This window comes from Thunnus albacares, chromosome 24, assembly GCF_914725855.1.
Source record: "Thunnus albacares chromosome 24, fThuAlb1.1, whole genome shotgun sequence".
Lineage (NCBI taxonomy): Eukaryota > Metazoa > Chordata > Actinopteri > Scombriformes > Scombridae > Thunnus > Thunnus albacares.
The window spans coordinates 2,464,403-2,487,254 of record NC_058129.1 but is presented as its reverse complement, the minus strand read 5'-3'; the positions used below and the strand labels follow the sequence as shown (position 1 = coordinate 2,487,254).

Genomic DNA, 22,852 nt, shown 5'->3' with positions numbered 1-22,852 from the left:
GGCGGACGGGCGCTTGTGGAGAAAAGTGAAAAAGCTTACAGCACCTGGTATTCCCAGGCGGTCTCCCGTCCAAGTACTAACCAGGCCCGACCCTGCTTGGCTTCCGAGATCAGACGAGATCGGGCGTGTTCAGGGTGGTATGGCCGTAAGCTGTCCAAGGTACCACGCATGGGCCTCTTAGGGGTGGCGCTCGTCAGACGCGCCTCCAAGGCCCAGGCGGCAGCTGCGCCGGGAGCGTTCCCATCCGTTCCTCCCTCGGAGAAACACCAGAGAGCGGGACTCCCGCGCACAGTTCTGCACAGACACGGAGGAAAACAAGAGAGAGGATCCCTACGTTAAGCGCGGCGGACGGGCGCTTGTGGAGAAAAGTGAAAAAGCTTACGGCACCTGGTATTCCCAGGCGGTCTCCCGTCCAAGTACTAACCAGGCCCGACCCTGCTTGGCTTCCGAGATCAGACGAGATCGGGCGTGTTCAGGGTGGTATGGCCGTAAGCTGTCCAAGGTACCACGCATGGGCCTCTTAGGGGTGGCGCTCGTCAGACGTGCCTCCAAGGCCCAGGCGGCAGCGTTCCCATCCGTTCCTCCCTCGGAGAAACACCAGAGAGCGGGACTCCCGCGCACAGTTCTGCACAGACACGGAGGAAAACAAGAGAGAGGATCCCTACGTTAAGCGCGGCGGACGGGCGCTTGTGGAGAAAAGTGAAAAAGCTTACAGCACCTGGTATTCCCAGGCGGTCTCCCGTCCAAGTACTAACCAGGCCCGACCCTGCTTGGCTTCCGAGATCAGACGAGATCGGGCGTGTTCAGGGTGGTATGGCCGTAAGCTGTCCAAGGTACCACGCATGGGCCTCTTAGGGGTGGCGCTCGTCAGACGCGCCTCCAAGGCCCAGGCGGCAGCTGCGCCGGGAGCGTTCCCATCCGTTCCTCCCTCGGAGAAACACCAGAGAGCGGGACTCCCGCGCACAGTTCTGCACAGACACGGAGGAAAACAAGAGAGAGGATCCCTACGTTAAGCGCGGCGGACGGGCGCTTGTGGAGAAAAGTGAAAAAGCTTACGGCACCTGGTATTCCCAGGCGGTCTCCCGTCCAAGTACTAACCAGGCCCGACCCTGCTTGGCTTCCGAGATCAGACGAGATCGGGCGTGTTCAGGGTGGTATGGCCGTAAGCTGTCCAAGGTACCACGCATGGGCCTCTTAGGGGTGGCGCTCGTCAGACGCGCCTCCAAGGCCCAGGCGGCAGCGTTCCCATCCGTTCCTCCCTCGGAGAAACACCAGAGAGCGGGACTCCCGCGCACAGTTCTGCACAGACACGGAGGAAAACAAGAGAGAGGATCCCTACGTTAGGCGCGGCGGACGGGCGCTTGTGGAGAAAAGTGAAAAAGCTTACAGCACCTGGTATTCCCAGGCGGTCTCCCGTCCAAGTACTAACCAGGCCCGACCCTGCTTGGCTTCCGAGATCAGACGAGATCGGGCGTGTTCAGGGTGGTATGGCCGTAAGCTGTCCAAGGTACCACGCATGGGCCTCTTAGGGGTGGCGCTCGTCAGACGCGCCTCCAAGGCCCAGGCGGCAGCGTTCCCATCCGTTCCTCCCTCGGAGAAACACCAGAGAGCGGGACTCCCGCGCACAGTTCTGCACAGACACGGAGGAAAACAAGAGAGAGGATCCCTACGTTAAGCGCGGCGGACAGGCGCTTGTGGAGAAAAGTGAAAAAGCTTACAGCACCTGGTATTCCCAGTCGGTCTCCCGTCCAAGTACTAACCAGGCCCGACCCTGCTTGGCTTCCGAGATCAGACGAGATCGGGCGTGTTCAGGGTGGTATGGCCGTAAGCTGTCCAAGGTACCACGCATGGGCCTCTTAGGGGTGGCGCTCGTCAGACGCGCCTCCAAGGCCCAGGCGGCAGCGTTCCCATCCGTTCCTCCCTCGGAAAAACACCAGAGAGCGGGACTCCCGCGCACAGTTCTGCACAGACACGGAGGAAAACAAGAGAGAGGATCCCTACGTTAGGCGCGGCGGACGGGCGCTTGTGGAGAAAAGTGAAAAAGCTTACAGCACCTGGTATTCCCAGGCGGTCTCCCGTCCAAGTACTAACCAGGCCCGACCCTGCTTGGCTTCCGAGATCAGACGAGATCGGGCGTGTTCAGGGTGGTATGGCCGTAAGCTGTCCAAGGTACCACGCATGGGCCTCTTAGGGGTGGCGCTCGTCAGACGCGCCTCCAAGGCCCAGGCGGCAGCGTTCCCATCCGTTCCTCCCTCGGAGAAACACCAGAGAGCGGGACTCCCGCGCACAGTTCTGCACAGACACGGAGGAAAACAAGAGAGAGGATCCCTACGTTAAACGCGGCGGACAGGCGCTTGTGGAGAAAAGTGAAAAAGCTTACAGCACCTGGTATTCCCAGTCGGTCTCCCGTCCAAGTACTAACCAGGCCCGACCCTGCTTGGCTTCCGAGATCAGACGAGATCGGGCGTGTTCAGGGTGGTATGGCCGTAAGCTGTCCAAGGTACCACGCATGGGCCTCTTAGGGGTGGCGCTCGTCAGACGCGCCTCCAAGGCCCAGGCGGCAGCGTTCCCATCCGTTCCTCCCTCGGAGAAACACCAGAGAGCGGGACTCCCGCGCACAGTTCTGCACAGACACAGAGGAAAACAAGAGAGAGGATCCCTACGTTAAGCGCGGCGGACGGGCGCTTGTGGAGAAAAGTGAAAAAGCTTACAGCACCTGGTATTCCCAGGCGGTCTCCCGTCCAAGTACTAACCAGGCCCGACCCTGCTTGGCTTCCGAGATCAGACGAGATCGGGCGTGTTCAGGGTGGTATGGCCGTAAGCTGTCCAAGGTACCACGCATGGGCCTCTTAGGGGTGGCGCTCGTCAGACGCGCCTCCAAGGCCCAGGCGGCAGCTGCGCCGGGAGCGTTCCCATCCGTTCCTCCCTGGGAGAAACACCAGAGAGCGGGACTCCCGCGCACAGTTCTGCACAGACACGGAGGAAAACAAGAGAGAGGATCCCTACGTTAAGCGCGGCGGACGGGCGCTTGTGGAGAAAAGTGAAAAAGCTTACAGCACCTGGTATTCCCAGGCGGTCTCCCGTCCAAGTACTAACCAGGCCCGACCCTGCTTGGCTTCCGAGATCAGACGAGATCGGGCGTGTTCAGGGTGGTATGGCCGTAAGCTGTCCAAGGTACCACGCATGGGCCTCTTAGGGGTGGCGCTCGTCAGACGCGCCTCCAAGGCCCAGGCGGCAGCTGCGCCGGGAGCGTTCCCATCCGTTCCTCCCTCGGAGAAACACCAGAGAGCGGGACTCCCGCGCACAGTTCTGCACAGACACGGAGGAAAACAAGAGAGAGGATCCCTACGTTAAGCGCGGCGGACGGGCGCTTGTGGAGAAAAGTGAAAAAGCTTACAGCACCTGGTATTCCCAGGCGGTCTCCCGTCCAAGTACTAACCAGGCCCGACCCTGCTTGGCTTTCGAGATCAGACGAGATCGGGCGTGTTCAGGGTGGTATGGCCGTAAGCTGTCCAAGGTACCACACATGGGCCTCTTAGGGGTGGCGCTCGTCAGACGCGCCTCCAAGGCCCAGGCGGCAGCTGCGCCGGGAGCGTTCCCATCCGTTCCTCCCTGGGAGAAACACCAGAGAGCGGGACTCCCGCGCACAGTTCTGCACAGACACGGAGGAAAACAAGAGAGAGGATCCCTACGTTAAGCGCGGCGGACGGGCGCTTGTGGAGAAAAGTGAAAAAGCTTACAGCACCTGGTATTCCCAGGCGGTCTCCCGTCCAAGTACTAACCAGGCCCGACCCTGCTTGGCTTCCGAGATCAGACGAGATCGGGCGTGTTCAGGGTGGTATGGCCGTAAGCTGTCCAAGGTACCACGCATGGGCCTCTTAGGGGTGGCGCTCGTCAGACGCGCCTCCAAGGCCCAGGCGGCAGCTGCGCCGGGAGCGTTCCCATCCGTTCCTCCCTCGGAGAAACACCAGAGAGCGGGACTCCCGCGCACAGTTCTGCACAGACACGGAGGAAAACAAGAGAGAGGATCCCTACGTTAAGCGCGGCGGACGGGCGCTTGTGGAGAAAAGTGAAAAAGCTTACAGCACCTGGTATTCCCAGGCGGTCTCCCGTCCAAGTACTAACCAGGCCCGACCCTGCTTGGCTTCCGAGATCAGACGAGATCGGGCGTGTTCAGGGTGGTATGGCCGTAAGCTGTCCAAGGTACCACGCATGGGCCTCTTAGGGGTGGCGCTCGTCAGAGGCGCCTCCAAGGCCCAGGCGGCAGCGTTCCCATCCGTTCCTCCCTCGGAGAAACACCAGAGAGCGGGACTCCCGCGCACAGTTCTGCACAGACACGGAGGAAAACAAGAGAGAGGATCCCTACGTTAAGCGCGGCGGACGGGCGCTTGTGGAGAAAAGTGAAAAAGCTTACAGCACCTGGTATTCCCAGGCGGTCTCCCGTCCAAGTACTAACCAGGCCCGACCCTGCTTGGCTTCCGAGATCAGACGAGATCGGGCGTGTTCAGGGTGGTATGGCCGTAAGCTGTCCAAGGTACCACGCATGGGCCTCTTAGGGGTGGCGCTCGTCAGACGCGCCTCCAAGGCCCAGGCGGCAGCTGCGCCGGGAGCGTTCCCATCCGTTCCTCCCTGGGAGAAACACCAGAGAGCGGGACTCCCGCGCACAGTTCTGCACAGACACGGAGGAAAACAAGAGAGAGGATCCCTACGTTAAGCGCGGCGGACGGGCGCTTGTGGAGAAAAGTGAAAAAGCTTACAGCACCTGGTATTCCCAGGTGGTCTCCCGTCCAAGTACTAACCAGGCCCGACCCTGCTTGGCTTCCGAGATCAGACGAGATCGGGCGTGTTCAGGGTGGTATGGCCGTAAGCTGTCCAAGGTACCACGCATGGGCCTCTTAGGGGTGGCGCTCGTCAGACGCGCCTCCAAGGCCCAGGCGGCAGCTGCGCCGGGAGCGTTCCCATCCGTTCCTCCCTGGGAGAAACACCAGAGAGCGGGACTCCCGCGCACAGTTCTGCACAGACACGGAGGAAAACAAGAGAGAGGATCCCTACGTTAAGCGCGGCGGACGGGCGCTTGTGGAGAAAAGTGAAAAAGCTTACAGCACCTGGTATTCCCAGGTGGTCTCCCGTCCAAGTACTAACCAGGCCCGACCCTGCTTGGCTTCCGAGATCAGACGAGATCGGGCGTGTTCAGGGTGGTATGGCCGTAAGCTGTCCAAGGTACCACGCATGGGCCTCTTAGGGGTGGCGCTCGTCAGACGCGCCTCCAAGGCCCAGGCGGCAGCTGCGCCGGGAGCGTTCCCATCCGTTCCTCCCTGGGAGAAACACCAGAGAGCGGGACTCCCGCGCACAGTTCTGCACAGACACGGAGGAAAACAAGAGAGAGGATCCCTACGTTAAGCGCGGCGGACGGGCGCTTGTGGAGAAAAGTGAAAAAGCTTACAGCACCTGGTATTCCCAGGCGGTCTCCCGTCCAAGTACTAACCAGGCCCGACCCTGCTTGGCTTCCGAGATCAGACGAGATCGGGCGTGTTCAGGGTGGTATGGCCGTAAGCTGTCCAAGGTACCACGCATGGGCCTCTTAGGGGTGGCGCTCGTCAGACGCGCCTCCAAGGCCCAGGCGGCAGCTGCGCCGGGAGCGTTCCCATCCGTTCCTCCCTCGGAGAAACACCAGAGAGCGGGACTCCCGCGCACAGTTCTGCACAGACACGGAGGAAAACAAGAGAGAGGATCCCTACGTTAAGCGCGGCGGACGGGCGCTTGTGGAGAAAAGTGAAAAAGCTTACAGCACCTGGTATTCCCAGGCGGTCTCCCGTCCAAGTACTAACCAGGCCCGACCCTGCTTGGCTTTCGAGATCAGACGAGATCGGGCGTGTTCAGGGTGGTATGGCCGTAAGCTGTCCAAGGTACCACACATGGGCCTCTTAGGGGTGGCGCTCGTCAGACGCGCCTCCAAGGCCCAGGCGGCAGCTGCGCCGGGAGCGTTCCCATCCGTTCCTCCCTGGGAGAAACACCAGAGAGCGGGACTCCCGCGCACAGTTCTGCACAGACACGGAGGAAAACAAGAGAGAGGATCCCTACGTTAAGCGCGGCGGACGGGCGCTTGTGGAGAAAAGTGAAAAAGCTTACAGCACCTGGTATTCCCAGGCGGTCTCCCGTCCAAGTACTAACCAGGCCCGACCCTGCTTGGCTTCCGAGATCAGACGAGATCGGGCGTGTTCAGGGTGGTATGGCCGTAAGCTGTCCAAGGTACCACGCATGGGCCTCTTAGGGGTGGCGCTCGTCAGACGCGCCTCCAAGGCCCAGGCGGCAGCTGCGCCGGGAGCGTTCCCATCCGTTCCTCCCTCGGAGAAACACCAGAGAGCGGGACTCCCGCGCACAGTTCTGCACAGACACGGAGGAAAACAAGAGAGAGGATCCCTACGTTAAGCGCGGCGGACGGGCGCTTGTGGAGAAAAGTGAAAAAGCTTACAGCACCTGGTATTCCCAGGCGGTCTCCCGTCCAAGTACTAACCAGGCCCGACCCTGCTTGGCTTCCGAGATCAGACGAGATCGGGCGTGTTCAGGGTGGTATGGCCGTAAGCTGTCCAAGGTACCACGCATGGGCCTCTTAAGGGTGGCGCTCGTCAGAGGCGCCTCCAAGGCCCAGGCGGCAGCGTTCCCATCCGTTCCTCCCTCGGAGAAACACCAGAGAGCGGGACTCCCGCGCACAGTTCTGCACAGACACGGAGGAAAACAAGAGAGAGGATCCCTACGTTAAGCGCGGCGGACGGGCGCTTGTGGAGAAAAGTGAAAAAGCTTACAGCACCTGGTATTCCCAGGTGGTCTCCCGTCCAAGTACTAACCAGGCCCGACCCTGCTTGGCTTCCGAGATCAGACGAGATCGGGCGTGTTCAGGGTGGTATGGCCGTAAGCTGTCCAAGGTACCACGCATGGGCCTCTTAGGGGTGGCGCTCGTCAGACGCGCCTCCAAGGCCCAGGCGGCAGCTGCGCCGGGAGCGTTCCCATCCGTTCCTCCCTGGGAGAAACACCAGAGAGCGGGACTCCCGCGCACAGTTCTGCACAGACACGGAGGAAAACAAGAGAGAGGATCCCTACGTTAAGCGCGGCGGACGGGCGCTTGTGGAGAAAAGTGAAAAAGCTTACAGCACCTGGTATTCCCAGGCGGTCTCCCGTCCAAGTACTAACCAGGCCCGACCCTGCTTGGCTTCCGAGATCAGACGAGATCGGGCGTGTTCAGGGTGGTATGGCCGTAAGCTGTCCAAGGTACCACGCATGGGCCTCTTAGGGGTGGCGCTCGTCAGACGCGCCTCCAAGGCCCAGGCGGCAGCTGCGCCGGGAGCGTTCCCATCCGTTCCTCCCTGGGAGAAACACCAGAGAGCGGGACTCCCGCGCACAGTTCTGCACAGACACGGAGGAAAACAAGAGAGAGGATCCCTACGTTAAGCGCGGCGGACGGGCGCTTGTGGAGAAAAGTGAAAAAGCTTACAGCACCTGGTATTCCCAGGCGGTCTCCCGTCCAAGTACTAACCAGGCCCGACCCTGCTTGGCTTCCGAGATCAGACGAGATCGGGCGTGTTCAGGGTGGTATGGCCGTAAGCTGTCCAAGGTACCACGCATGGGCCTCTTAGGGGTGGCGCTCGTCAGACGCGCCTCCAAGGCCCAGGCGGCAGCTGCGCCGGGAGCGTTCCCATCCGTTCCTCCCTGGGAGAAACACCAGAGAGCGGGACTCCCGCGCACAGTTCTGCACAGACACGGAGGAAAACAAGAGAGAGGATCCCTACGTTAAGCGCGGCGGACGGGCGCTTGTGGAGAAAAGTGAAAAAGCTTACAGCACCTGGTATTCCCAGGCGGTCTCCCGTCCAAGTACTAACCAGGCCCGACCCTGCTTGGCTTCCGAGATCAGACGAGATCGGGCGTGTTCAGGGTGGTATGGCCGTAAGCTGTCCAAGGTACCACGCATGGGCCTCTTAGGGGTGGCGCTCGTCAGAGGCGCCTCCAAGGCCCAGGCGGCAGCGTTCCCATCCGTTCCTCCCTCGGAGAAACACCAGAGAGCGGGACTCCCGCGCACAGTTCTGCACAGACACGGAGGAAAACAAGAGAGAGGATCCCTACGTTAAGCGCGGCGGACAGGCGCTTGTGGAGAAAAGTGAAAAAGCTTACAGCACCTGGTATTCCCAGGCGGTCTCCCGTCCAAGTACTAACCAGGCCCGACCCTGCTTGGCTTCCGAGATCAGACGAGATCGGGCGTGTTCAGGGTGGTATGGCCGTAAGCTGTCCAAGGTACCACGCATGGGCCTCTTAGGGGTGGCGCTCGTCAGACGCGCCTCCAAGGCCCAGGCGGCAGCTGCGCCGGGAGCGTTCCCATCCGTTCCTCCCTGGGAGAAACACCAGAGAGCGGGACTCCCGCGCACAGTTCTGCACAGACACGGAGGAAAACAAGAGAGAGGATCCCTACGTTAAGCGCGGCGGACGGGCGCTTGTGGAGAAAAGTGAAAAAGCTTACAGCACCTGGTATTCCCAGGCGGTCTCCCGTCCAAGTACTAACCAGGCCCGACCCTGCTTGGCTTCCGAGATCAGACGAGATCGGGCGTGTTCAGGGTGGTATGGCCGTAAGCTGTCCAAGGTACCACGCATGGGCCTCTTAGGGGTGGCGCTCGTCAGACGCGCCTCCAAGGCCCAGGCGGCAGCTGCGCCGGGAGCGTTCCCATCCGTTCCTCCCTCGGAGAAACACCAGAGAGCGGGACTCCCGCGCACAGTTCTGCACAGACACGGAGGAAAACAAGAGAGAGGATCCCTACGTTAAGCGCGGCGGACGGGCGCTTGTGGAGAAAAGTGAAAAAGCTTACAGCACCTGGTATTCCCAGGCGGTCTCCCGTCCAAGTACTAACCAGGCCCGACCCTGCTTGGCTTCCGAGATCAGACGAGATCGGGCGTGTTCAGGGTGGTATGGCCGTAAGCTGTCCAAGGTACCACGCATGGGCCTCTTAGGGGTGGCGCTCGTCAGAGGCGCCTCCAAGGCCCAGGCGGCAGCGTTCCCATCCGTTCCTCCCTCGGAGAAACACCAGAGAGCGGGACTCCCGCGCACAGTTCTGCACAGACACGGAGGAAAACAAGAGAGAGGATCCCTACGTTAAGCGCGGCGGACGGGCGCTTGTGGAGAAAAGTGAAAAAGCTTACAGCACCTGGTATTCTCAGGCGGTCTCCCGTCCAAGTACTAACCAGGCCCGACCCTGCTTGGCTTCCGAGATCAGACGAGATCGGGCGTGTTCAGGGTGGTATGGCCGTAAGCTGTCCAAGGTACCACGCATGGGCCTCTTAGGGGTGGCGCTCGTCAGACGCGCCTCCAAGGCCCAGGCGGCAGCGTTCCCATCCGTTCCTCCCTGGGAGAAACACCAGAGAGCGGGACTCCCGCGCACAGTTCTGCACAGACACGGAGGAAAACAAGAGAGAGGATCCCTACGTTAAGCGCGGCGGACGGGCGCTTGTGGAGAAAAGTGAAAAAGCTTACAGCACCTGGTATTCCCAGGCGGTCTCCCGTCCAAGTACTAACCAGGCCCGACCCTGCTTGGCTTCCGAGATCAGACGAGATTGGGTGTGTTCAGGGTGGTATGGCCGTAAGCTGTCCAAGGTACCACGCATGAGCCTCTTAGGGGTGGCGCTCGTCAGACGCGCCTCCAAGGCCCAGGCGGCAGCTGCGCCGGGAGTGTTCCCATCCGTTCCTCCCTCGGAGAAACACCAGAGAGCGGGACTCCCGTGCACAGTTCTGCACAGACACGGAGGAAAACAAGAGAGAGGATCCCTACGTTAAGCGCGGCGGACGGGCGCTTGTGGAGAAAAGTGAAAAAGCTTACAGCACCTGGTATTCCCAGGCGGTCTCCCGTCCAAGTACTAACCAGGCCCGACCCTGCTTGGCTTCCGAGATCAGACGAGATCGGGCGTGTTCAGGGTGGTATGGCCGTAAGCTGTCCAAGGTACCACGCATGGGCCTCTTAGGGGTGGCGCTCGTCAGACGCGCCTCCAAGGCCCAGGCGGCAGCTGCGCCGGGAGCGTTCCCATCCGTTCCTCCCTCGGAGAAACACCAGAGAGCGGGACTCCCGCGCACAGTTCTGCACAGACACGGAGGAAAACAAGAGAGAGGATCCCTACGTTAAGCGCGGCGGACGGGCGCTTGTGGAGAAAAGTGAAAAAGCTTACAGCACCTGGTATTCCCAGGCGGTCTCCCGTCCAAGTACTAACCAGGCCCGACCCTGCTTGGCTTCCGAGATCAGACGAGATCGGGCGTGTTCAGGGTGGTATGGCCGTAAGCTGTCCAAGGTACCACGCATGGGCCTCTTAGGGGTGGCGCTCGTCAGACGCGCCTCCAAGGCCCAGGCGGCAGCTGCGCCGGGAGCGTTCCCATCCGTTCCTCCCTGGGAGAAACACCAGAGAGCGGGACTCCCGCGCACAGTTCTGCACAGACACGGAGGAAAACAAGAGAGAGGATCCCTACGTTAAGCGCGGCGGACGGGCGCTTGTGGAGAAAAGTGAAAAAGCTTACAGCACCTGGTATTCTCAGGCGGTCTCCCGTCCAAGTACTAACCAGGCCCGACCCTGCTTGGCTTCCGAGATCAGACGAGATCGGGCGTGTTCAGGGTGGTATGGCCGTAAGCTGTCCAAGGTACCACGCATGGGCCTCTTAGGGGTGGCGCTCGTCAGACGCGCCTCCAAGGCCCAGGCGGCAGCTGCGCCGGGAGCGTTCCCATCCGTTCCTCCCTCGGAGAAACACCAGAGAGCGGGACTCCCGCGCACAGTTCTGCACAGACACGGAGGAAAACAAGAGAGAGGATCCCTACGTTAAGCGCGGCGGACGGGCGCTTGTGGAGAAAAGTGAAAAAGCTTACAGCACCTGGTATTCCCAGGCGGTCTCCCGTCCAAATACTAACCAGGCCCGACCCTGCTTGGCTTCCGAGATCAGACGAGATCGGGCGTGTTCAGGGTGGTATGGCCGTAAGCTGTCCAAGGTACCACGCATGGGCCTCTTAGGGGTGGCGCTCGTCAGACGCGCCTCCAAGGCCCAGGCGGCAGCTGCGCCGGGAGCGTTCCCATCCGTTCCTCCCTCGGAGAAACACCAGGGAGCGGGACTCCCGCGCACAGTTCTGCACAGACACGGAGGAAAACAAGAGAGAGGATCCCTACGTTAAGCGCGGCGGACGGGCGCTTGTGGAGAAAAGTGAAAAAGCTTACAGCACCTGGTATTCCCAGGCGGTCTCCCGTCCAAGTACTAACCAGGCCCGACCCTGCTTGGCTTCCGAGATCAGACGAGATCGGGCGTGTTCAGGGTGGTATGGCCGTAAGCTGTCCAAGGTACCACGCATGGGCCTCTTAGGGGTGGCGCTCGTCAGACGCGCCTCCAAGGCCCAGGCGGCAGCTGCGCCGGGAGCGTTCCCATCCGTTCCTCCCTCGGAGAAACACCAGAGAGCGGGACTCCCGCGCACAGTTCTGCACAGACACGGAGGAAAACAAGAGAGAGGATCCCTACGTTAAGCGCGGTGGACGGGCGCTTGTGGAGAAAAGTGAAAAAGCTTACAGCACCTGGTATTCCCAGGCGGTCTCCCGTCCAAGTACTAACCAGGCCCGACCCTGCTTGGCTTCCGAGATCAGACGAGATCAGGCGTGTTCAGGGTGGTATGGCCGTAAGCTGTCCAAGGTACCACGCATGGGCCTCTTAGGGGTGGCGCTCGTCAGACGCGCCTCCAAGGCCCAGGCGGCAGCTGCGCCGGGAGCGTTCCCATCCGTTCCTCCCTGGGAGAAACACCAGAGAGCGGGACTCCCGCGCACAGTTCTGCACAGACACGGAGGAAAACAAGAGAGAGGATCCCTACGTTAAGCGCGGCGGACGGGCGCTTGTGGAGAAAAGTGAAAAAGCTTACAGCACCTGGTATTCCCAGGCGGTCTCCCGTCCAAGTACTAACCAGGCCCGACCCTGCTTGGCTTCCGAGATCAGACGAGATCGGGCGTGTTCAGGGTGGTATGGCCGTAAGCTGTCCAAGGTACCACGCATGGGCCTCTTAGGGGTGGCGCTCGTCAGACGCGCCTCCAAGGCCCAGGCGGCAGCTGCGCCGGGAGCGTTCCCATCCGTTCCTCCCTGGGAGAAACACCAGAGAGCGGGACTCCCGCGCACAGTTCTGCACAGACACGGAGGAAAACAAGAGAGAGGATCCCTACGTTAAGCGCGGCGGACGGGCGCTTGTGGAGAAAAGTGAAAAAGCTTACAGCACCTGGTATTCCCAGGCGGTCTCCCGTCCAAGTACTAACCAGGCCCGACCCTGCTTGGCTTCCGAGATCAGACGAGATCGGGCGTGTTCAGGGTGGTATGGCCGTAAGCTGTCCAAGGTACCACGCATGGGCCTCTTAGGGGTGGCGCTCGTCAGACGCGCCTCCAAGGCCCAGGCGGCAGCTGCGCCGGGAGCGTTCCCATCCGTTCCTCCCTCGGAGAAACACCAGAGAGCGGGACTCCCGCGCACAGTTCTGCACAGACACGGAGGAAAACAAGAGAGAGGATTCCTACGTTAAGCGCGGCGGACGGGCGCTTGTGGAGAAAAGTGAAAAAGCTTACAGCACCTGGTATTCCCAGGCGGTCTCCCGTCCAAGTACTAACCAGGCCCGACCCTGCTTGGCTTCCGAGATCAGACGAGATCGGGCGTGTTCAGGGTGGTATGGCCGTAAGCTGTCCAAGGTACCACGCATGGGCCTCTTAGGGGTGGCGCTCGTCAGACGCGCCTCCAAGGCCCAGGCGGCAGCTGCGCCGGGAGCATTCCCATCCGTTCCTCCCTGGGAGAAACACCAGAGAGCGGGACTCCCGCGCACAGTTCTGCACAGACACGGAGGAAAACAAGAGAGAGGATCCCTACGTTAAGCGCGGCGGACGGGCGCTTGTGGAGAAAAGTGAAAAAGCTTACAGCACCTGGTATTCCCAGGCGGTCTCCCGTCCAAGTACTAACCAGGCCCGACCCTGCTTGGCTTCCGAGATCAGACGAGATCGGGCGTGTTCAGGGTGGTATGGCCGTAAGCTGTCCAAGGTACCACGCATGGGCCTCTTAGGGGTGGCGCTCGTCAGACGCGCCTCCAAGGCCCAGGCGGCAGCTGCGCCGGGAGCGTTCCCATCCGTTCCTCCCTGGGAGAAACACCAGAGAGCGGGACTCCCGCGCACAGTTCTGCACAGACACGGAGGAAAACAAGAGAGAGGATCCCTACGTTAAGCGCGGCGGACGGGCGCTTGTGGAGAAAAGTGAAAAAGCTTACAGCACCTGGTATTCTCAGGCGGTCTCCCGTCCAAGTACTAACCAGGCCCGACCCTGCTTGGCTTCCGAGATCAGACGAGATCGGGCGTGTTCAGGGTGGTATGGCCGTAAGCTGTCCAAGGTACCACGCATGGGCCTCTTAGGGGTGGCGCTCGTCAGACGCGCCTCCAAGGCCCAGGCGGCAGCTGCGCCGGGAGCGTTCCCATCCGTTCCTCCCTCGGAGAAACACCAGAGAGCGGGACTCCCGCGCACAGTTCTGCACAGACACGGAGGAAAACAAGAGAGAGGATCCCTACGTTAAGCGCGGTGGACGGGCGCTTGTGGAGAAAAGTGAAAAAGCTTACAGCACCTGGTATTCCCAGGCGGTCTCCCGTCCAAGTACTAACCAGGCCCGACCCTGCTTGGCTTCCGAGATCAGACGAGATCAGGCGTGTTCAGGGTGGTATGGCCGTAAGCTGTCCAAGGTACCACGCATGGGCCTCTTAGGGGTGGCGCTCGTCAGACGCGCCTCCAAGGCCCAGGCGGCAGCTGCGCCGGGAGCGTTCCCATCCGTTCCTCCCTCGGAGAAACACCAGAGAGCGGGACTCCCGCGCACAGTTCTGCACAGACACGGAGGAAAACAAGAGAGAGGATTCCTACGTTAAGCGCGGTGGACGGGCGCTTGTGGAGAAAAGTGAAAAAGCTTACAGCACCTGGTATTCCCAGGCGGTCTCCCGTCCAAGTACTAACCAGGCCCGACCCTGCTTGGCTTCCGAGATCAGACGAGATCGGGCGTGTTCAGGGTGGTATGGCCGTAAGCTGTCCAAGGTACCACGCATGGGCCTCTTAGGGGTGGCGCTCGTCAGACGCGCCTCCAAGGCCCAGGCGGCAGCTGCGCCGGGAGCATTCCCATCCGTTCCTCCCTGGGAGAAACACCAGAGAGCGGGACTCCCGCGCACAGTTCTGCACAGACACGGAGGAAAACAAGAGAGAGGATCCCTACGTTAAGCGCGGCGGACGGGCGCTTGTGGAGAAAAGTGAAAAAGCTTACAGCACCTGGTATTCCCAGGCGGTCTCCCGTCCAAGTACTAACCAGGCCCGACCCTGCTTGGCTTCCGAGATCAGACGAGATCGGGCGTGTTCAGGGTGGTATGGCCGTAAGCTGTCCAAGGTACCACGCATGGGCCTCTTAGGGGTGGCGCTCGTCAGACGCGCCTCCAAGGCCCAGGCGGCAGCTGCGCCGGGAGCGTTCCCATCCGTTCCTCCCTGGGAGAAACACCAGAGAGCGGGACTCCCGCGCACAGTTCTGCACAGACACGGAGGAAAACAAGAGAGAGGATCCCTACGTTAAGCGCGGCGGACGGGCGCTTGTGGAGAAAAGTGAAAAAGCTTACAGCACCTGGTATTCTCAGGCGGTCTCCCGTCCAAGTACTAACCAGGCCCGACCCTGCTTGGCTTCCGAGATCAGACGAGATCGGGCGTGTTCAGGGTGGTATGGCCGTAAGCTGTCCAAGGTACCACGCATGGGCCTCTTAGGGGTGGCGCTCGTCAGACGCGCCTCCAAGGCCCAGGCGGCAGCTGCGCCGGGAGCGTTCCCATCCGTTCCTCCCTCGGAGAAACACCAGAGAGCGGGACTCCCGCGCACAGTTCTGCACAGACACGGAGGAAAACAAGAGAGAGGATCCCTACGTTAAGCGCGGTGGACGGGCGCTTGTGGAGAAAAGTGAAAAAGCTTACAGCACCTGGTATTCCCAGGCGGTCTCCCGTCCAAGTACTAACCAGGCCCGACCCTGCTTGGCTTCCGAGATCAGACGAGATCAGGCGTGTTCAGGGTGGTATGGCCGTAAGCTGTCCAAGGTACCACGCATGGGCCTCTTAGGGGTGGCGCTCGTCAGACGCGCCTCCAAGGCCCAGGCGGCAGCTGCGCCGGGAGCGTTCCCATCCGTTCCTCCCTGGGAGAAACACCAGAGAGCGGGACTCCCGCGCACAGTTCTGCACAGACACGGAGGAAAACAAGAGAGAGGATCCCTACGTTAAGCGCGGCGGACGGGCGCTTGTGGAGAAAAGTGAAAAAGCTTACAGCACCTGGTATTCCCAGGCGGTCTCCCGTCCAAGTACTAACCAGGCCCGACCCTGCTTGGCTTCCGAGATCAGACGAGATCGGGCGTGTTCAGGGTGGTATGGCCGTAAGCTGTCCAAGGTACCACGCATGGGCCTCTTAGGGGTGGCGCTCGTCAGACGCGCCTCCAAGGCCCAGGCGGCAGCTGCGCCGGGAGCGTTCCCATCCGTTCCTCCCTGGGAGAAACACCAGAGAGCGGGACTCCCGCGCACAGTTCTGCACAGACACGGAGGAAAACAAGAGAGAGGATCCCTACGTTAAGCGCGGCGGACGGGCGCTTGTGGAGAAAAGTGAAAAAGCTTACAGCACCTGGTATTCTCAGGCGGTCTCCCGTCCAAGTACTAACCAGGCCCGACCCTGCTTGGCTTCCGAGATCAGACGAGATCGGGCGTGTTCAGGGTGGTATGGCCGTAAGCTGTCCAAGGTACCACGCATGGGCCTCTTAGGGGTGGCGCTCGTCAGACGCGCCTCCAAGGCCCAGGCGGCAGCTGCGCCGGGAGCGTTCCCATCCGTTCCTCCCTCGGAGAAACACCAGAGAGCGGGACTCCCGCGCACAGTTCTGCACAGACACGGAGGAAAACAAGAGAGAGGATCCCTACGTTAAGCGCGGCGGACGGGCGCTTGTGGAGAAAAGTGAAAAAGCTTACAGCACCTGGTATTCCCAGGCGGTCTCCCGTCCAAGTACTAACCAGGCCCGACCCTGCTTGGCTTCCGAGATCAGACGAGATCGGGCGTGTTCAGGGTGGTATGGCCGTAAGCTGTCCAAGGTACCACGCATGGGCCTCTTAGGGGTGGCGCTCGTCAGACGCGCCTCCAAGGCCCAGGCGGCAGCTGCGCCGGGAGCGTTCCCATCCGTTCCTCCCTCGGAGAAACACCAGGGAGCGGGACTCCCGCACACAGTTCTGCACAGACACGGAGGAAAACAAGAGAGAGGATCCCTACGTTAAGCGCGGCGGACGGGCGCTTGTGGAGAAAAGTGAAAAAGCTTACAGCACCTGGTATTCCCAGGCGGTCTCCCGTCCAAGTACTAACCAGGCCCGACCCTGCTTGGCTTCCGAGATCAGACGAGATCGGGCGTGTTCAGGGTGGTATGGCCGTAAGCTGTCCAAGGTACCACGCATGGGCCTCTTAGGGGTGGCGCTCGTCAGACGCGCCTCCAAGGCCCAGGCGGCAGCTGCGCCGGGAGCGTTCCCATCCGTTCCTCCCTGGGAGAAACACCAGAGAGCGGGACTCCCGCGCACAGTTCTGCACAGACACGGAGGAAAACAAGAGAGAGGATCCCTACGTTAAGCGCGGCGGACGGGCGCTTGTGGAGAAAAGTGAAAAAGCTTACAGCACCTGGTATTCCCAGGCGGTCTCCCGTCCAAGTACTAACCAGGCCCGACCCTGCTTGGCTTCCGAGATCAGACGAGATCGGGCGTGTTCAGGGTGGTATGGCCGTAAGCTGTCCAAGGTACCACGCATGGGCCTCTTAGGGGTGGCGCTCGTCAGACGCGCCTCCAAGGCCCAGGCGGCAGCTGCGCCGGGAGCGTTCCCATCCGTTCCTCCCTCGGAGAAACACCAGAGAGCGGGACTCCCGCGCACAGTTCTGCACAGACACGGAGGAAAACAAGAGAGAGGATTCCTACGTTAAGCGCGGCGGACGGGCGCTTGTGGAGAAAAGTGAAAAAGCTTACAGCACCTGGTATTCCCAGGCGGTCTCCCGTCCAAGTACTAACCAGGCCCGACCCTGCTTGGCTTCCGAGATCAGACGAGATCGGGCGTGTTCAGGGTGGTATGGCCGTAAGCTGTCCAAGGTACCACGCATGGGCCTCTTAGGGGTGGCGCTCGTCAGACGCGCCTCCAAGGCCCAGGCGGCAGCTGCGCCGGGAGCGTTCCCATCCGTTCCTCCCTGGGAGAAACACCAGAGAGCGGGACTCCCGCGCACAGTTCTGCACAGACACGGAGGAAAACAAGAGAGAGGATCCCTACGTTAAGCGCGGCGGACGGGCGCTTGTGGAGAAAAGTGAAAAAGCTTACAGCACCTGGTATTCCCAGGCGGTCTCCCGTCCAAGTACTAACCAGGCCCGACCCTGCTTGGCTTCCGAGATCAGACGAGATCGGGCGTGTTCAGGGTGGTATGGCCGTAAGCTGTCCAAGGTACCACGCATGGGCCTCTTAGGGGTGGCGCTCGTCAGACGCGCCTCCAAGGCCCAGGCGGCAGCTGCGCCGGGAGCGTTCCCATCCGTTCCTCCCTCGGAGAAACACCAGGGAGCGGGACTCCCGCACACAGTTCTGCACAGACACGGAGGAAAACAAGAGAGAGGATCCCTACGTTAAGCGCGGCGGACGGGCGCTTGTGGAGAAAAGTGAAAAAGCTTACAGCACCTGGTATTCCCAGGCGGTCTCCCGTCCAAGTACTAACCAGGCCCGACCCTGCTTGGCTTCCGAGATCAGACGAGATCGGGCGTGTTCAGGGTGGTATGGCCGTAAGCTGTCCAAGGTACCACGCATGGGCCTCTTAGGGGTGGCGCTCGTCAGACGCGCCTCCAAGGCCCAGGCGGCAGCTGCGCCGGGAGCGTTCCCATCCGTTCCTCCCTCGGAGAAACACCAGAGAGCGGGACTCCCGCGCACAGTTCTGCACAGACACGGAGGAAAACAAGAGAGAGGATCCCTACGTTAAGCGCGGCGGACGGGCGCTTGTGGAGAAAAGTGAAAAAGCTTACAGCACCTGGTATTCCCAGGCGGTCTCCCGTCCAAGTACTAACCAGGCCCGACCCTGCTTGGCTTCCGAGATCAGACGAGATCGGGCGTGTTCAGGGTGGTATGGCCGTAAGCTGTCCAAGGTACCACGCATGGGCCTCTTAGGGGTGGCGCTCGTCAGACGCGCCTCCAAGGCCCAGGCGGCAGCTGCGCCGGGAGCGTTCCCATCCGTTCCTCCCTCGGAGAAACACCAGAGAGCGGGACTCCCGCGCACAGTTCTGCACAGACACGGAGGAAAACAAGAGAGAGGATCCCTACGTTAAGCGCGGCGGACGGGCGCTTGTGGAGAAAAGTGAAAAAGCTTACAGCACCTGGTATTCCCAGGCGGTCTCCCGTCCAAGTACTAACCATGCCCGACCCTGCTTGGCTTCCGAGATCAGACGAGATCGGGCGTGTTCAGGGTGGTATGGCCGTAAGCTGTCCAAAGTACCACGCATGGGCCTCTTAGGGGTGGCGCTCGTCAGACGCGCCTCCAAGGCCCAGGCGGCAGCTGCGCCGGGAGCGTTCCCATCCGTTCCTCCCTGGGAGAAACACCAGAGAGCGGGACTCCCGCGCACAGTTCTGCACAGACACGGAGGAAAACAAGAGAGAGGATCCCTACGTTAAGCGCGGCGGACGGGCGCTTGTGGAGAAAAGTGAAAAAGCTTACAGCACCTGGTATTCTCAGGCGGTTTCCCGTCCAAGTACTGACCAGGCCCGACCCTGCTTGGCTTCCGAGATCAGACGAGATCGGGCGTGTTCAGGGTGGTATGGCCGTAAGCTGTCCAAGGTACCACGCATGGGCCTCTTAGGGGTGGCGCTCGTCAGACGCGCCTCCAAGGCCCAGGCGGCAGCTGCGCCGGGAGCGTTCCCATCCGTTCCTCCCTGGGAGAAACACCAGAGAGCGGGACTCCCGCGCACAGTTCTGCACAGACACGGAGGAAAACAAGAGAGAGGATCCCTACGTTAAGCGCGGCGGACGGGCGCTTGTGGAGAAAAGTGAAAAAGCTTACAGCACCTGGTATTCCCAGGCGGTCTCCCGTCCAAGTACTAACCAGGCCCGACCCTGCTTGGCTTCCGAGATCAGACGAGATCGGGCGTGTTCAGGGTGGTATGGCCGTAAGCTGTCCAAGGTACCACGCATGGGCCTCTTAGGGGTGGCGCTCGTCAGACGCGCCTCCAAGGCCCAGGCGGCAGCTGCGCCGGGAGCGTTCCCATCCGTTCCTCCCTCGGAGAAACACCAGAGAGCGGGACTCCCGCGCACAGTTCTGCACAGACACGGAGGAAAACAAGAGAGAGGATCCCTACGTTGAGCGCTGCGGACGGGCGCTTGTGGAGAAAAGTGAAAAAGCTTACAGCACCTGGTATTCCCAGGCGGTCTCCCGTCCAAGTACTAACCAGGCCCGACCCTGCTTGGCTTCCGAGATCAGACGAGATCGGGCGTGTTCAGGGTGGTATGGCCGTAAGCTGTCCAAGGTACCACGCATGGGCCTCTTAGGGGTGGCGCTCGTCAGACGCGCCTCCAAGGCCCAGGCGGCAGCTGCGCCGGGAGCGTTCCCATCCGTTCCTCCCTCGGAGAAACACCAGGGAGCGGGACTCCCGCGCACAGTTCTGCACAGACACGGAGGAAAACAAGAGAGAGGATCCCTACGTTAAGCGCGGCGGACGGGCGCTTGTGGAGAAAAGTGAAAAAGCTTACAGCACCTGGTATTCCCAGGCGGTCTCCCGTCCAAGTACTAACCAGGCCCGACCCTGCTTGGCTTCCGAGATCAGACGAGATCGGGCGTGTTCAGGGTGGTATGGCCGTAAGCTGTCCAAGGTACCACGCATGGGCCTCTTAGGGGTGGCGCTCGTCAGACGCGCCTCCAAGGCCCAGGCGGCAGCTGCGCCGGGAGCGTTACCATCCGTTCCTCCCTCGGAGAAACACCAGAGAGCGGGACTCCCGCGCACAGTTCTGCACAGACACGGAGGAAAACAAGAGAGAGGATCCCTACGTTAAGCGCGGCGGACGGGCGCTTGTGGAGAAAAGTGAAAAAGCTTACAGCACCTGGTATTCCCAGGCGGTCTCCCGTCCAAGTACTAACCAGGCCCGACCCTGCTTGGCTTCCGAGATCAGACGAGATCGGGCGTGTTCAGGGTGGTATGGCCGTAAGCTGTCCAAGGTACCACGCATGGGCCTCTTAGGGGTGGCGCTCGTCAGACGCGCCTCCAAGGCCCAGGCGGCAGCTGCGCCGGGAGCGTTCCCATCCGTTCCTCCCTCGGAGAAACACCAGAGAGCGGGACTCCCGCGCACAGTTCTGCACAGACACGGAGGAAAACAAGAGAGAGGATCCCTACGTTAAGCGCGGCGGACGGGCGCTTGTGGAGAAAAGTGAAAAAGCTTACAGCACCTGGTATTCCCAGGCGGTCTCCCGTCCAAGTACTAACCAGGCCCGACCCTGCTTGGCTTCCGAGATCAGACGAGATCGGGCGTGTTCAGGGTGGTATGGCCGTAAGCTGTCCAAGGTACCACGCATGGGCCTCTTAGGGGTGGCGCTCGTCAGACGCGCCTCCAAGGCCCAGGCGGCAGCTGCGCCGGGAGCGTTCCCATCCGTTCCTCCCTCGGAGAAACACCAGAGAGCGGGACTCCCGCGCACAGTTCTGCACAGACACGGAGGAAAACAAGAGAGAGGATCCCTACGTTAAGCGCGGCGGACGGGCGCTTGTGGAGAAAAGTGAAAAAGCTTACAGCACCTGGTATTCCCAGGCGGTCTCCCGTCCAAGTACTAACCAGGCCCGACCCTGCTTGGCTTCCGAGATCAGACGAGATCGGGCGTGTTCAGGGTGGTATGGCCGTAAGCTGTCCAAAGTACCACGCATGGGCCTCTTAGGGGTGGCGCTCGTCAGACGCGCCTCCAAGGCCCAGGCGGCAGCTGCGCCGGGAGCGTTCCCATCCGTTCCTCCCTGGGAGAAACACCAGAGAGCGGGACTCCCGCGCACAGTTCTGCACAGACACGGAGGAAAACAAGAGAGAGGATCCCTACGTTAAGCGCGGCGGACGGGCGCTTGTGGAGAAAAGTGAAAAAGCTTACAGCACCTGGTATTCTCAGGCGGTCTCCCGTCCAAGTACTGACCAGGCCCGACCCTGCTTGGCTCCGAGATCAGACGAGATCGGGCGTGTTCAGGGTGGTATGGCCGTAAGCTGTCCAAGGTACCACGCATGGGCCTCTTAGGGGTGGCGCTCGTCAGACGCGCCTCCAAGGCCCAGGCGGCAGCTGCGCCGGGAGCGTTCCCATCCGTTCCTCCCTCGGAGAAACACCAGAGAGCGGGACTCCCGCGCACAGTTCTGCACAGACACGGAGGAAAACAAGAGAGAGGATCCCTACGTTAAGCGCGGCAGACGGGCGCTTGTGGAGAAAAGTGAAAAAGCTTACAGCACCTGGTATTCCCAGGCGGTCTCCCGTCCAAGTACTAACCAGGCCCGACCCTGCTTGGCTTCCGAGATCAGACGAGATCGGGCGTGTTCAGGGTGGTATGGCCGTAAGCTGTCCAAGGTACCACGCATGGGCCTCTTAGGGGTGGCGCTCGTCAGACGCGCCTCCAAGGCCCAGGCGGCAGCTGCGCCGGGAGCGTTCCCATCCGTTCCTCCCTCGGAGAAACACCAGAGAGCGGGACTCCCGCGCACAGTTCTGCACAGACACGGAGGAAAACAAGAGAGAGGATCCCTACGTTGAGCGCTGCTGACGGGCGCTTGTGGAGAAAAGTGAAAAAGCTTACAGCACCTGGTATTCCCAGGCGGTCTCCCGTCCAAGTACTAACCAGGCCCGACCCTGCTTGGCTTCCGAGATCAGACGAGATCGGGCGTGTTCAGGGTGGTATGGCCGTAAGCTGTCCAAGGTACCACGCATGGGCCTCTTAGGGGTGGCGCTCGTCAGACGCGCCTCCAAGGCCCAGGCGGCAGCTGCGCCGGGAGCGTTCCCATCCGTTCCTCCCTCGGAGAAACACCAGAGAGCGGGACTCCCGCGCACAGTTCTGCACAGACACGGAGGAAAACAAGAGAGAGGATCCCTACGTTAAGCGCGGCGGACGGGCGCTTGTGGAGAAAAGTGAAAAAGCTTACAGCACCTGGTATTCCCAGGCGGTCTCCCGTCCAAGTACTAACCAGGCCCGACCCTGCTTGGCTTCCGAGATCAGACGAGATCGGGCGTGTTCAGGGTGGTATGGCCGTAAGCTGTCCAAGGTACCACGCATGGGCCTCTTAGGGGTGGCGCTCGTCAGACGCGCCTCCAAGGCCCAGGCGGCAGCGTTCCCATCCGTTCCTCCCTGGGAGAAACACCAGAGAGCGGGACTCCCGCGCACAGTTCTGCACAGACACGGAGGAAAACAAGAGAGAGGATCCCTACGTTAAGCGCGGCGGACGGGCGCTTGTGGAGAAAAGTGAAAAAGCTTACAGCACCTGGTATTCCCAGGCGGTCTCCCGTCCAAGTACTAACCAGGCCCGACCCTGCTTGGCTTCCGAGATCAGACGAGATCGGGCGTGTTCAGGGTGGTATGGCCGTAAGCTGTCCAAGGTACCACGCATGGGCCTCTTAGGGGTGGCGCTCGTCAGACGCGCCTCCAAGGCCCAGGCGGCAGCTGCGCCGGGAGCGTTCCCATCCGTTCCTCCCTCGGAGAAACACCAGAGAGCGGGACTCCCGCGCACAGTTCTGCACAGACACGGAGGAAAACAAGAGAGAGGATCCCTACGTTAAGCGCGGCGGACGGGCGCTTG

General features: G+C 61.2%; 67 non-coding genes across 67 annotated transcripts; all 67 read right to left on the bottom strand.

The window, feature by feature from the left end:
- Positions 1 to 32: 32 nt before the first annotated feature.
- On the bottom strand, positions 33 to 151 carry LOC122978271. Its single transcript, XR_006402438.1, has one exon. It is a non-coding gene; the product is annotated as a 5S ribosomal RNA (ribosomal RNA).
- A 224-nt stretch (positions 152 to 375) lies between these two features.
- On the bottom strand, positions 376 to 494 carry LOC122976815. The gene has a single exon (XR_006401074.1). It is a non-coding gene; the product is annotated as a 5S ribosomal RNA (ribosomal RNA).
- A 212-nt stretch (positions 495 to 706) lies between these two features.
- On the bottom strand, positions 707 to 825 carry LOC122978269. The gene has a single exon (XR_006402437.1). It is a non-coding gene; the product is annotated as a 5S ribosomal RNA (ribosomal RNA).
- Positions 826 to 1,049: 224 nt separating this feature from the next.
- On the bottom strand, positions 1,050 to 1,168 carry LOC122976804. Its single transcript, XR_006401062.1, has one exon. It is a non-coding gene; the product is annotated as a 5S ribosomal RNA (ribosomal RNA).
- A 212-nt stretch (positions 1,169 to 1,380) lies between these two features.
- On the bottom strand, positions 1,381 to 1,499 carry LOC122978268. The gene has a single exon (XR_006402436.1). It is a non-coding gene; the product is annotated as a 5S ribosomal RNA (ribosomal RNA).
- Positions 1,500 to 1,711: 212 nt separating this feature from the next.
- Positions 1,712 to 1,830, bottom strand: LOC122977849. Its single transcript, XR_006402064.1, has one exon. It is a non-coding gene; the product is annotated as a 5S ribosomal RNA (ribosomal RNA).
- Positions 1,831 to 2,042: 212 nt separating this feature from the next.
- LOC122978267 lies at positions 2,043 to 2,161 on the bottom strand. The gene has a single exon (XR_006402435.1). It is a non-coding gene; the product is annotated as a 5S ribosomal RNA (ribosomal RNA).
- Positions 2,162 to 2,373: 212 nt separating this feature from the next.
- On the bottom strand, positions 2,374 to 2,492 carry LOC122977848. The gene has a single exon (XR_006402063.1). It is a non-coding gene; the product is annotated as a 5S ribosomal RNA (ribosomal RNA).
- Positions 2,493 to 2,704: 212 nt separating this feature from the next.
- LOC122978266 lies at positions 2,705 to 2,823 on the bottom strand. Its single transcript, XR_006402434.1, has one exon. It is a non-coding gene; the product is annotated as a 5S ribosomal RNA (ribosomal RNA).
- Positions 2,824 to 3,047: 224 nt separating this feature from the next.
- On the bottom strand, positions 3,048 to 3,166 carry LOC122978264. Its single transcript, XR_006402432.1, has one exon. It is a non-coding gene; the product is annotated as a 5S ribosomal RNA (ribosomal RNA).
- A 224-nt stretch (positions 3,167 to 3,390) lies between these two features.
- LOC122977912 lies at positions 3,391 to 3,509 on the bottom strand. Its single transcript, XR_006402126.1, has one exon. It is a non-coding gene; the product is annotated as a 5S ribosomal RNA (ribosomal RNA).
- A 224-nt stretch (positions 3,510 to 3,733) lies between these two features.
- Positions 3,734 to 3,852, bottom strand: LOC122978263. The gene has a single exon (XR_006402431.1). It is a non-coding gene; the product is annotated as a 5S ribosomal RNA (ribosomal RNA).
- Positions 3,853 to 4,076: 224 nt separating this feature from the next.
- Positions 4,077 to 4,195, bottom strand: LOC122978262. Its single transcript, XR_006402430.1, has one exon. It is a non-coding gene; the product is annotated as a 5S ribosomal RNA (ribosomal RNA).
- Positions 4,196 to 4,407: 212 nt separating this feature from the next.
- Positions 4,408 to 4,526, bottom strand: LOC122978261. Its single transcript, XR_006402429.1, has one exon. It is a non-coding gene; the product is annotated as a 5S ribosomal RNA (ribosomal RNA).
- Positions 4,527 to 4,750: 224 nt separating this feature from the next.
- Positions 4,751 to 4,869, bottom strand: LOC122977107. The gene has a single exon (XR_006401357.1). It is a non-coding gene; the product is annotated as a 5S ribosomal RNA (ribosomal RNA).
- A 224-nt stretch (positions 4,870 to 5,093) lies between these two features.
- Positions 5,094 to 5,212, bottom strand: LOC122977096. The gene has a single exon (XR_006401346.1). It is a non-coding gene; the product is annotated as a 5S ribosomal RNA (ribosomal RNA).
- Positions 5,213 to 5,436: 224 nt separating this feature from the next.
- On the bottom strand, positions 5,437 to 5,555 carry LOC122978260. Its single transcript, XR_006402428.1, has one exon. It is a non-coding gene; the product is annotated as a 5S ribosomal RNA (ribosomal RNA).
- Positions 5,556 to 5,779: 224 nt separating this feature from the next.
- On the bottom strand, positions 5,780 to 5,898 carry LOC122977911. Its single transcript, XR_006402125.1, has one exon. It is a non-coding gene; the product is annotated as a 5S ribosomal RNA (ribosomal RNA).
- Positions 5,899 to 6,122: 224 nt separating this feature from the next.
- On the bottom strand, positions 6,123 to 6,241 carry LOC122978259. Its single transcript, XR_006402427.1, has one exon. It is a non-coding gene; the product is annotated as a 5S ribosomal RNA (ribosomal RNA).
- A 224-nt stretch (positions 6,242 to 6,465) lies between these two features.
- On the bottom strand, positions 6,466 to 6,584 carry LOC122978258. Its single transcript, XR_006402426.1, has one exon. It is a non-coding gene; the product is annotated as a 5S ribosomal RNA (ribosomal RNA).
- A 212-nt stretch (positions 6,585 to 6,796) lies between these two features.
- On the bottom strand, positions 6,797 to 6,915 carry LOC122977083. Its single transcript, XR_006401334.1, has one exon. It is a non-coding gene; the product is annotated as a 5S ribosomal RNA (ribosomal RNA).
- A 224-nt stretch (positions 6,916 to 7,139) lies between these two features.
- LOC122978257 lies at positions 7,140 to 7,258 on the bottom strand. Its single transcript, XR_006402425.1, has one exon. It is a non-coding gene; the product is annotated as a 5S ribosomal RNA (ribosomal RNA).
- Positions 7,259 to 7,482: 224 nt separating this feature from the next.
- On the bottom strand, positions 7,483 to 7,601 carry LOC122978256. Its single transcript, XR_006402424.1, has one exon. It is a non-coding gene; the product is annotated as a 5S ribosomal RNA (ribosomal RNA).
- Positions 7,602 to 7,825: 224 nt separating this feature from the next.
- On the bottom strand, positions 7,826 to 7,944 carry LOC122978255. The gene has a single exon (XR_006402423.1). It is a non-coding gene; the product is annotated as a 5S ribosomal RNA (ribosomal RNA).
- Positions 7,945 to 8,156: 212 nt separating this feature from the next.
- On the bottom strand, positions 8,157 to 8,275 carry LOC122978252. Its single transcript, XR_006402421.1, has one exon. It is a non-coding gene; the product is annotated as a 5S ribosomal RNA (ribosomal RNA).
- Positions 8,276 to 8,499: 224 nt separating this feature from the next.
- Positions 8,500 to 8,618, bottom strand: LOC122978251. The gene has a single exon (XR_006402420.1). It is a non-coding gene; the product is annotated as a 5S ribosomal RNA (ribosomal RNA).
- Positions 8,619 to 8,842: 224 nt separating this feature from the next.
- On the bottom strand, positions 8,843 to 8,961 carry LOC122978250. The gene has a single exon (XR_006402419.1). It is a non-coding gene; the product is annotated as a 5S ribosomal RNA (ribosomal RNA).
- A 212-nt stretch (positions 8,962 to 9,173) lies between these two features.
- LOC122977764 lies at positions 9,174 to 9,292 on the bottom strand. The gene has a single exon (XR_006401981.1). It is a non-coding gene; the product is annotated as a 5S ribosomal RNA (ribosomal RNA).
- Positions 9,293 to 9,504: 212 nt separating this feature from the next.
- LOC122977948 lies at positions 9,505 to 9,623 on the bottom strand. The gene has a single exon (XR_006402162.1). It is a non-coding gene; the product is annotated as a 5S ribosomal RNA (ribosomal RNA).
- A 224-nt stretch (positions 9,624 to 9,847) lies between these two features.
- LOC122978249 lies at positions 9,848 to 9,966 on the bottom strand. The gene has a single exon (XR_006402418.1). It is a non-coding gene; the product is annotated as a 5S ribosomal RNA (ribosomal RNA).
- A 224-nt stretch (positions 9,967 to 10,190) lies between these two features.
- Positions 10,191 to 10,309, bottom strand: LOC122978248. Its single transcript, XR_006402417.1, has one exon. It is a non-coding gene; the product is annotated as a 5S ribosomal RNA (ribosomal RNA).
- A 224-nt stretch (positions 10,310 to 10,533) lies between these two features.
- Positions 10,534 to 10,652, bottom strand: LOC122977763. The gene has a single exon (XR_006401980.1). It is a non-coding gene; the product is annotated as a 5S ribosomal RNA (ribosomal RNA).
- A 224-nt stretch (positions 10,653 to 10,876) lies between these two features.
- Positions 10,877 to 10,995, bottom strand: LOC122977919. The gene has a single exon (XR_006402133.1). It is a non-coding gene; the product is annotated as a 5S ribosomal RNA (ribosomal RNA).
- Positions 10,996 to 11,219: 224 nt separating this feature from the next.
- Positions 11,220 to 11,338, bottom strand: LOC122978247. Its single transcript, XR_006402416.1, has one exon. It is a non-coding gene; the product is annotated as a 5S ribosomal RNA (ribosomal RNA).
- A 224-nt stretch (positions 11,339 to 11,562) lies between these two features.
- Positions 11,563 to 11,681, bottom strand: LOC122977878. The gene has a single exon (XR_006402092.1). It is a non-coding gene; the product is annotated as a 5S ribosomal RNA (ribosomal RNA).
- A 224-nt stretch (positions 11,682 to 11,905) lies between these two features.
- LOC122978246 lies at positions 11,906 to 12,024 on the bottom strand. Its single transcript, XR_006402415.1, has one exon. It is a non-coding gene; the product is annotated as a 5S ribosomal RNA (ribosomal RNA).
- A 224-nt stretch (positions 12,025 to 12,248) lies between these two features.
- On the bottom strand, positions 12,249 to 12,367 carry LOC122978245. The gene has a single exon (XR_006402414.1). It is a non-coding gene; the product is annotated as a 5S ribosomal RNA (ribosomal RNA).
- Positions 12,368 to 12,591: 224 nt separating this feature from the next.
- On the bottom strand, positions 12,592 to 12,710 carry LOC122978244. Its single transcript, XR_006402413.1, has one exon. It is a non-coding gene; the product is annotated as a 5S ribosomal RNA (ribosomal RNA).
- Positions 12,711 to 12,934: 224 nt separating this feature from the next.
- On the bottom strand, positions 12,935 to 13,053 carry LOC122978243. The gene has a single exon (XR_006402412.1). It is a non-coding gene; the product is annotated as a 5S ribosomal RNA (ribosomal RNA).
- Positions 13,054 to 13,277: 224 nt separating this feature from the next.
- On the bottom strand, positions 13,278 to 13,396 carry LOC122977761. Its single transcript, XR_006401978.1, has one exon. It is a non-coding gene; the product is annotated as a 5S ribosomal RNA (ribosomal RNA).
- A 224-nt stretch (positions 13,397 to 13,620) lies between these two features.
- LOC122977877 lies at positions 13,621 to 13,739 on the bottom strand. The gene has a single exon (XR_006402091.1). It is a non-coding gene; the product is annotated as a 5S ribosomal RNA (ribosomal RNA).
- Positions 13,740 to 13,963: 224 nt separating this feature from the next.
- LOC122978241 lies at positions 13,964 to 14,082 on the bottom strand. Its single transcript, XR_006402410.1, has one exon. It is a non-coding gene; the product is annotated as a 5S ribosomal RNA (ribosomal RNA).
- Positions 14,083 to 14,306: 224 nt separating this feature from the next.
- On the bottom strand, positions 14,307 to 14,425 carry LOC122978240. Its single transcript, XR_006402409.1, has one exon. It is a non-coding gene; the product is annotated as a 5S ribosomal RNA (ribosomal RNA).
- Positions 14,426 to 14,649: 224 nt separating this feature from the next.
- LOC122977760 lies at positions 14,650 to 14,768 on the bottom strand. The gene has a single exon (XR_006401977.1). It is a non-coding gene; the product is annotated as a 5S ribosomal RNA (ribosomal RNA).
- A 224-nt stretch (positions 14,769 to 14,992) lies between these two features.
- Positions 14,993 to 15,111, bottom strand: LOC122977875. The gene has a single exon (XR_006402089.1). It is a non-coding gene; the product is annotated as a 5S ribosomal RNA (ribosomal RNA).
- Positions 15,112 to 15,335: 224 nt separating this feature from the next.
- LOC122978239 lies at positions 15,336 to 15,454 on the bottom strand. The gene has a single exon (XR_006402408.1). It is a non-coding gene; the product is annotated as a 5S ribosomal RNA (ribosomal RNA).
- A 224-nt stretch (positions 15,455 to 15,678) lies between these two features.
- On the bottom strand, positions 15,679 to 15,797 carry LOC122977759. The gene has a single exon (XR_006401976.1). It is a non-coding gene; the product is annotated as a 5S ribosomal RNA (ribosomal RNA).
- Positions 15,798 to 16,021: 224 nt separating this feature from the next.
- On the bottom strand, positions 16,022 to 16,140 carry LOC122978238. The gene has a single exon (XR_006402407.1). It is a non-coding gene; the product is annotated as a 5S ribosomal RNA (ribosomal RNA).
- Positions 16,141 to 16,364: 224 nt separating this feature from the next.
- LOC122978237 lies at positions 16,365 to 16,483 on the bottom strand. The gene has a single exon (XR_006402406.1). It is a non-coding gene; the product is annotated as a 5S ribosomal RNA (ribosomal RNA).
- Positions 16,484 to 16,707: 224 nt separating this feature from the next.
- On the bottom strand, positions 16,708 to 16,826 carry LOC122978236. The gene has a single exon (XR_006402405.1). It is a non-coding gene; the product is annotated as a 5S ribosomal RNA (ribosomal RNA).
- A 224-nt stretch (positions 16,827 to 17,050) lies between these two features.
- LOC122978235 lies at positions 17,051 to 17,169 on the bottom strand. The gene has a single exon (XR_006402404.1). It is a non-coding gene; the product is annotated as a 5S ribosomal RNA (ribosomal RNA).
- Positions 17,170 to 17,393: 224 nt separating this feature from the next.
- Positions 17,394 to 17,512, bottom strand: LOC122978234. The gene has a single exon (XR_006402403.1). It is a non-coding gene; the product is annotated as a 5S ribosomal RNA (ribosomal RNA).
- A 224-nt stretch (positions 17,513 to 17,736) lies between these two features.
- LOC122978233 lies at positions 17,737 to 17,855 on the bottom strand. Its single transcript, XR_006402402.1, has one exon. It is a non-coding gene; the product is annotated as a 5S ribosomal RNA (ribosomal RNA).
- A 224-nt stretch (positions 17,856 to 18,079) lies between these two features.
- Positions 18,080 to 18,198, bottom strand: LOC122978232. The gene has a single exon (XR_006402401.1). It is a non-coding gene; the product is annotated as a 5S ribosomal RNA (ribosomal RNA).
- A 224-nt stretch (positions 18,199 to 18,422) lies between these two features.
- Positions 18,423 to 18,541, bottom strand: LOC122978056. The gene has a single exon (XR_006402266.1). It is a non-coding gene; the product is annotated as a 5S ribosomal RNA (ribosomal RNA).
- A 224-nt stretch (positions 18,542 to 18,765) lies between these two features.
- LOC122978037 lies at positions 18,766 to 18,884 on the bottom strand. Its single transcript, XR_006402247.1, has one exon. It is a non-coding gene; the product is annotated as a 5S ribosomal RNA (ribosomal RNA).
- A 224-nt stretch (positions 18,885 to 19,108) lies between these two features.
- Positions 19,109 to 19,227, bottom strand: LOC122978230. The gene has a single exon (XR_006402399.1). It is a non-coding gene; the product is annotated as a 5S ribosomal RNA (ribosomal RNA).
- A 224-nt stretch (positions 19,228 to 19,451) lies between these two features.
- Positions 19,452 to 19,570, bottom strand: LOC122978229. Its single transcript, XR_006402398.1, has one exon. It is a non-coding gene; the product is annotated as a 5S ribosomal RNA (ribosomal RNA).
- A 224-nt stretch (positions 19,571 to 19,794) lies between these two features.
- Positions 19,795 to 19,913, bottom strand: LOC122978228. Its single transcript, XR_006402397.1, has one exon. It is a non-coding gene; the product is annotated as a 5S ribosomal RNA (ribosomal RNA).
- Positions 19,914 to 20,137: 224 nt separating this feature from the next.
- On the bottom strand, positions 20,138 to 20,256 carry LOC122978227. The gene has a single exon (XR_006402396.1). It is a non-coding gene; the product is annotated as a 5S ribosomal RNA (ribosomal RNA).
- A 224-nt stretch (positions 20,257 to 20,480) lies between these two features.
- LOC122978226 lies at positions 20,481 to 20,599 on the bottom strand. The gene has a single exon (XR_006402395.1). It is a non-coding gene; the product is annotated as a 5S ribosomal RNA (ribosomal RNA).
- Positions 20,600 to 20,823: 224 nt separating this feature from the next.
- On the bottom strand, positions 20,824 to 20,942 carry LOC122978225. The gene has a single exon (XR_006402394.1). It is a non-coding gene; the product is annotated as a 5S ribosomal RNA (ribosomal RNA).
- A 224-nt stretch (positions 20,943 to 21,166) lies between these two features.
- On the bottom strand, positions 21,167 to 21,284 carry LOC122978141. The gene has a single exon (XR_006402346.1). It is a non-coding gene; the product is annotated as a 5S ribosomal RNA (ribosomal RNA).
- A 224-nt stretch (positions 21,285 to 21,508) lies between these two features.
- LOC122978224 lies at positions 21,509 to 21,627 on the bottom strand. The gene has a single exon (XR_006402393.1). It is a non-coding gene; the product is annotated as a 5S ribosomal RNA (ribosomal RNA).
- Positions 21,628 to 21,851: 224 nt separating this feature from the next.
- Positions 21,852 to 21,970, bottom strand: LOC122978222. The gene has a single exon (XR_006402392.1). It is a non-coding gene; the product is annotated as a 5S ribosomal RNA (ribosomal RNA).
- Positions 21,971 to 22,194: 224 nt separating this feature from the next.
- Positions 22,195 to 22,313, bottom strand: LOC122978221. Its single transcript, XR_006402391.1, has one exon. It is a non-coding gene; the product is annotated as a 5S ribosomal RNA (ribosomal RNA).
- Positions 22,314 to 22,525: 212 nt separating this feature from the next.
- Positions 22,526 to 22,644, bottom strand: LOC122978220. Its single transcript, XR_006402390.1, has one exon. It is a non-coding gene; the product is annotated as a 5S ribosomal RNA (ribosomal RNA).
- Between the last annotated feature and the right edge of the window lie 208 nt (positions 22,645 to 22,852).